Source organism: Myxine glutinosa, chromosome 4 (assembly GCF_964187855.1).
Source record: "Myxine glutinosa chromosome 4, kmMyxGlut1.1, whole genome shotgun sequence".
NCBI lineage: Eukaryota > Metazoa > Chordata > Myxini > Myxiniformes > Myxinidae > Myxine > Myxine glutinosa.
The window spans coordinates 6,933,322-6,940,298 of NC_136264.1; the positions used below are offsets into that span (position 1 = coordinate 6,933,322).

The 6,977-nt window shown below is 43.5% G+C and overlaps 1 protein-coding gene across 1 annotated transcript in view; it reads left to right on the forward strand.

The window, feature by feature from the left end:
• The window catches only part of LOC137424374 (uncharacterized), a 44,347-nt gene extending 37,677 nt beyond the window's left edge, over window positions 1-6,670 (forward strand). Inside the window, exon 9 of the mRNA XM_078775394.1 lies at window positions 5,196-6,670. The gene's annotated coding sequence lies outside the window, so the exon portion shown is untranslated. The remainder of the gene's footprint in view (window positions 1-5,195) is intronic.
• The last annotated feature ends 307 nt before the right edge of the window (window positions 6,671-6,977 follow it).

Below are 6,977 nucleotides of genomic sequence, written 5' to 3' on the forward strand. Positions count from 1 at the left end.
AATGCATAACAATACATGAAAACAACAATTGCAAAAAGACAAGAATCAATAGGGAAATATTTAAAGCAAAAGGAGGGAGAAGGAGAAGAGATAGTCAGGGGTTAAATGCTGTGGGTTGAATGTTGAATGCAGCGTTGAACAGGTGGGTCTTTAGTGATGTTTTGAATGTGGTGAGTGAGGAGGAGTCTCTGATGGTGTGAGGTAGTGAGTTCCAGAGGGTGGGAGCAGCGATGGAGAAGGCCCTGTCCCCCCAGGATCTGAATTTGGTCCGGATGGAGGGGGTCAGGAGGTTGGTACCAGCAGAGCGGAGGTTGCGGGTGGGAGTGTGTCTGGAGAGGACGTCAGCCAGGTAGGATGGGGCCAGGTTATGGAGGGCTTTGTATGTCAAGAGGAGGATTTTGTACTGGATTCTCTGGGGGATGGGGAGCCAGTGAAGCTTGTAAAGGACGGGGGTGATGTGGTCACGGGTCCGGGAATGAGTGAGTAGACGGGCAGCGGAGTTCTGAATGTATTGGAGTTTATTGGTGATTTTTGAGGGTGAACCATAGAGGAGGCTCTTGCAGTAGTCCAGACGGGAGGTGATGAAGGCGTGGATGAGGGTTTCTGCAGCCGTGGAGGAGAGGGATGAGCGGAGACGGGCAATGTTTTTCAGGTGAAAGAAGGCTGACTTTGTGATCTGTTTAGTGTATTTGTCGAAGGAAAGGGTTCACAATCTTGTGCATGTGCCCCGTCATTTCAATACTGTCACATTGTTCATATTATTGACATATTAATGTTATGCTTCACCCATTTATATGCTGTCAACTGTGCGTGAACTGTTTTCACATTGTGCACCACCCTTGCAATGGATACTACAAGCAATGCCTTTCTTGGCACAGCTACATGATGTACATAAGCGTTGTTTGCTCCTACAAAAGCATCTTATATCAATTAGCAGTTCTGAAGGTGCTGGTGCCTTGTCGGTGATAACGGGTAGAACGAAGCCAGCCTCTACCTTGTTTGTATCCATATTCCTCCATAGTTAGCACAGTTTTTAGTTGACGCCACGTACTGACTTGGTGATGTACTCGAAATTTGTACGGTGAAGTACGGTGATGAACCGTACGGTGATGAACGGTGATGAACGGTGAAGGCTATGGAAATAAACAGCTCTTCCTCGAGGTGGCATACGCTCAAGAGGCACGCACTTTGGAGATATCACATTTAGATAACGCAGTTCATCCAACCCACGTCTTCCTGCTCCACCACTGTACAAGGACAGTACAAATATTTCTTCAACATCTTGTATTGCAATCTTTGACGCTGTAATATCTCCAAAGATCAGTACATCTGCTCTCCATTTCTGTGATGACGAGCAGTTTCAGTGGTTTTATTTTCCCTATGCCATACAATGCTGATGTGGTATCACATCCTGACATGGCATGGGCAAATGGTAGGCACATACACAACTCCCTCCCTAACACTTCCTTTGCAACTTTGATAGAAATGGTTTGATTTCTTGTCTGTAGGAATATATCAGCAGTACTGCTCGAATGGTGGAGTAGAAAAATCAAAATATCCGTGTCATCAGCAATGACGATTACAACTCTTGGAGTTTGTGACAATTGCAGTGCCTTGCGATCACTACATCTGCTTCACCTTCTTCACCAGCATGTTCTACTTCAATCCCAATTTCTGTTCGATGATTTGCTAGCAATTTGATCAAATTCTGTTTATTCCGATTGTTTGAGAGAAAGGCCGTCTGGTTTCCTGGAACAGGTGTCTCGTCTTCGACGACAATGTCAGGACATGTTTGTTGAAGGCGACGGCGCTTCTGCTCGGGATCCTTGGTCGTTACCGTACCATAACTATCAAAAATCACCCACAATGGAACTCCAGGTAGTCTGTGATGTACAACAGCAGCCACAAAAGAGTCACATACTGATTTCATTGTCCCAACCTTTGGCCAAGGAATCCGATGTAGCAGTGCGCAGCCATCAAACACTCTAATTGCAGAGTCTTCAGCTTTGCGTTGAACAATATCACTGCTCATTTGAATTAGATATTTTGCCAGTTGTGATTTTTGACACTTTCGCATGCTGCCATCATCCTGGAAAAGTGCTGGAGATACGGCTGCAAGTTCATATGCGAATATACTTTGGTCTGGAGGTCCACTCGTGTAAGCAGTGGAAAGCAAGCGATGGTGGAGCTCTTCAGAAGACATGTGAATTTCGTCATCGCAAACTGTGAGAGCCTTTGGCATTGCAGCAAATGTAGTCGCTTGTTCTGACCTCTTCATAACAACAGCGCCAAACTTATCTAACTTTCCCGTTATTTTCTGGCCAATGCTTATAGCAGCATCAACATTAACGCGGTGATCTGCTATCGGTCCTGTGGAAATGTTTCTTCGTTCTTGCGCAATGAAGGGATTATGGCCCTTGAGAAAGGTTGTGAACTTGTTCAAGTCTTCCAAGTCCCGACTGATGTTTCCTGCACGAACCTCTTTGTGTTGTTCTGACCATGTTCCAGTGTAAGTGTCAGTCATGGATCGTAGTGCATCGGTGTATGGTGCTACTATATGTGCAGAAAGAAGCCATTTTGTTCTGGCCGAGTCCTTGTGCGTGATGTTCATGAGACCATCTTGCGTCTTTCCTGCTCTCATTAAGCATTGCTCAATGGTCATATCAGACCATGTTCCACTCCACAATAGTTTCTTATTCCTTCACATTACATTCGTTATCACATTTATGTACACGAGCTATGATGGCCTCTAAGTGGTAGTGATAAAAACTATTTAAAATTAATAAAATGATTATTAAATTAAACATTGTTGGGTTAAATAATAATACTGGTATATTTTGGAACAAAACATTGTACAATGTGTTCATATGATCATTTCATTCAAGTGTTTACACTTAATTATACAAACATGCATGAGAATATTTAGATAAAATTTTGCATATTTTGGACAAAATAATTATATTTTTCAAAGAAATGTGTTTCTATAATGAGTAAAATTTATTTATTTTATATTTATCAGAAAGTATTCACAACATTTTATCTATCTATAATTCCAGTAATCTCTGTCTGTACGTTTGTCTGTGACCGCTGTTTCTCGACAACCACGGGTCCGATATACTTTTAACTTGCCAGGTATATTGCTGGGGACCCGAGGATGTGCCTTTTCAAGGTTTCATATTAATCGGACAATTACTTACCGAGCTATGTCCAAAAAACGATTCAACCAATCAGAGAGCAGCGAACGATCGCGTGTGCCGAACGTGGCGGGCACACTGCCTCGGATGGCACATTTGAGAGCGTATTCATTTATTTCACGTTTGCAAACTATGTTGGCGTTAAACTATGTTTTACAACTAATAAAAACGAATTTGCGATTCATTCGCTTTCCTGCGCGTTTGTGCACGCGATGGCGATTTCTTTACCAAACTCCGGAAGCCGTTCGCTTTGGACCAAACCATTGCATGTAAATAGAGGGGGGGGATTGTCACCACTCGCAAGCCGTTCGCTTTGGACCAAACCATTTCATGTAAATAGAGGGGGGGGATATAATTTTAGATATAGATATAGTACGGGCATGCCCTAGTAATAATAATTCATTTATTTTGTATAGCGCTTTTCATGAAGCCCAAAGGCGCTTTGACAGAGTGCAAAACATAATGCATAACAAAACATGAAAACAACAATTGCAAAAAGACAAGAATCAATAGGGAAATATTTAAAGCAAAAGGAGGGAGAAGAAGAAGTGATAGTCAGGGGTTAAATGCTGTGGGTTGAATGTTGAATGCAGTGCTGAACAGGTGGGTCTTTAGTGATGTTTTGAATGTGGTGAGTGAGGAGGAGTCTCTGATGGTGTGAGGTAGTGAGTTCCAGAGGGTGGGAGCAGCGATGGAGAAGGCCCTGTCCCCCCAGGATCTGAATTTGGTCCGGATGGGGGGGGGGGGGGGCTGTCATATAAAGCATTTAGCACCAAAAAACGGTTGTTATCTAAAATGTCTGGGTTCGACTATTTTCATGTCAATTTCTACTGGGCTAAAAGTCAAATGCCTCAACTCTGTTTGCCTGCAAATCTTGTCCCAAATCCATCTCTCTGTACCTACCTCAACCAGTCGTACCCAGCTGCTCCTGGACGCTGTGTCCTCTCCTGACAAGGTGAAGTTTGTCAAACTTCGACTCTGATTTTGCAACCGGACCTGACTGCATCACCCCACGGGTCCTAAAATCCTGCTCTGCCGCTCTAACTCGCCCTCGCTGTTCTCTTTTTTTTTTTTTTTTTTTTTTTTTTTTTATACAAGATCGAGGCTCGTGAAAGAGCGAACATTAATCACACAGAAAGACAAACAGACACATAAAACAAATAACATCGGGAGCGGTAGACAAGATGGGGAGAGAGGGGGAAGGACACAAACACAACATTTGAGAGCAGGGACCGAGAGACATGGAGACATCGAGAGATCTGTGGGAGGGAGAGGGCTTTGGGGGGGAGGCATGTGAAGGGGGGGAGGCATGTGAAGGGGGGGGGGGGTGGGAGAGGTATAAACATATGGACACTGCCAGGATTTCCAGGAAATAAGTTGGAATTTCAAACAAGGTGGATCTGGGGTGAATTAGTGGGGGTAGAAAAGATCAAGGTTATGGATGGGGGAAGATAAGAGATGGTGGTGAACAGCTGTTTTAAAGACCTGGAGGGAGGAGAGGGATTGAAGGGAGTGTGGGAGTTTGTTCCACAGGCGGGAGAAAAGAGGAATGAAAGAGTGAAGGTGAGCAGAGAGCCGAGATTTCGGCAGTTTAACCATCAGAGGGTTGCTGGCAGATCTTGTGCGACCTGTAGGAATATTTGGGGGACAGAGCACAGAGAGAGCTGGGGGAGCAAGGCCGGAGAGGAGTCGGTAGAAGACAAAGACCACCTACCTGCCTGCGGTGAGTGAGTGAAAGGCCCTCAGAGATAGCTTCATCGCGGGAGATTCCAATGATTTTGAAAGCTTTGGATTCAACAGCGTGAAGCCGAGCCAGGTGTGAGGCAGGAGCACCAGCCCATAGGGGAGAACAGTATTCCATTGAGCTGCGGATGAAAGCCTTGTAAGTGGTGAGGAGCTCAGGTGTGCCGAGGAAGGACTTCGCACGACGGAGGATGCCCAGTCGGCGACTGGCTTTGGAGGCCAGCTTGGAAATGTGGTCTTCACCCTCTTTTGCCCAAGGGCATCTGACATCTGCTTGGAAATCAGCAAACATTACCGCTGTGGAAGTGGAATTAATTATTTGCGTACTTGATTTGTGAACTGTGACTTGAGCCTCAACTGCTTCCTGCAACACTTGAGTTTTTAATTTTCTTTTATAAAGCTTAAAGCTTCATTAATATATATTCAGTTTAAATTGTGTTCTATAAAATCTACCAGTTCTAACTTTTCTTTACTTAGAACTCGGGGGCAGGGTTCTAAATCAGGCTCGGCTACAGACAAACTCGTTTCATGGGCAACCTGCCTGCTCGAGGTGAGCTCCCTTGTCAGCTTCGCAATTTGATTTGTGAAAGACTAAAGAATAAGCTTCTTCTAATTAAATGTCTGTATAACAAATGAATATACTCTTTACAGAACATGTATATGATCATGATATTCTGCAAACAGTTATGTATTTAGACTCAAATGTAATACAAGTTTTAAGAAAAGTTTTGGAAGTTGGGAAATAAAATAACCTCTCAAAATAACCTCAAGAAATAAAATAACCTCAAAATAACCTCTCAAAATAACCTCAAGAAATAAAATAACCTCAAAATAACCTCTCAAACTTATTACTGGTCAAGGTCGAACCAGCTCCCATAACTTTATGCACCAGACAAGTGATAAGGGAGTTTCGAAGCATTCTTTGTCTTTACAAAACCCTTTCTTTGATTATACATTCCTTTCCATATTTTCACTGCACATAGTCAATATGATGTAATCCATAATTATGATAATATAACCATCTTCATAAGTACTGAGAATTAAACTTTCTGTTGACTAAACTTCCCCAAGTGGGCCAGAGAAGATTAACGATCCAGGTGGAGCTCGTGGGAGCAGACTTGCTTTTCTAAGGGCAATTAGTTTGTTTGTACTGAAGGGAAAACATGGCACCTATCTCTTCATCAACATTCAAATCAGATCTGAAACACCACAGGGCTAGGAAGAGGGTAAAATATAACAACCCGTCTTGTCTCACAATCAGATGTTGGAGAAACGACCTGCCCTTACCGTGGATGGACCAATGGTGGCACCAAGAGACCACGAATTACTGTTACCTTCATTTAATTTGCAAAAGTTTATTGAACCTTGTCGAACTTGTTATCTCATTCCTCATCCCCCAAATCTACGCACCTCCCTCTTCCTTTCTCTCCTCCCCTCAGCCCCACTCCCATTCTTTGTTCTTCACCAGTATAAGAAGGCTGTGCTGGACCAAAGATTCAGGATTTTACATAGGAAGTGTGTGTGTGTGTGTGTGTGTGTGTGTGTGTGTGTGTGTGTGTGTGTGTGTGTGTGTGTGTGTGTGTGTGTGTGTGTGTGTGTGTGTGTGTGTGTGTGTGTGTGTGTGTTGTGTTCTTGGATTTGAATTCTTGCCAAGTGGTTTTCTGTATTCCTTTGACGTATATCTTGTAACCGAAGTGAGGTTCTCCGCAGGAATTAAAAAAAAAAAATCAGTCTCATCTTCTGACGTTTGGACATTGATTCTTATTTTTCAACACCGCTTTACACAAAGGTGCAAAAACAGATCCTTGCAACTACAGACGAATCAGCAACGTCATGGAATCAATCATCGCTTCTGATATTAAATCCTTCCTCTTCTCCAACGGCTTGATCTCAGATCATTATTGGATTCAGACCAGGTCACTCTACTCTGGACAAGCTGCTTCTGCTGTCAACAATGGATGGAGGTCCTCAACGCCAAACAGCAAATCAGAGCTGTCTCCCTTGACATATCTCGTGCCTACGACATGGTTTAGCACCCCG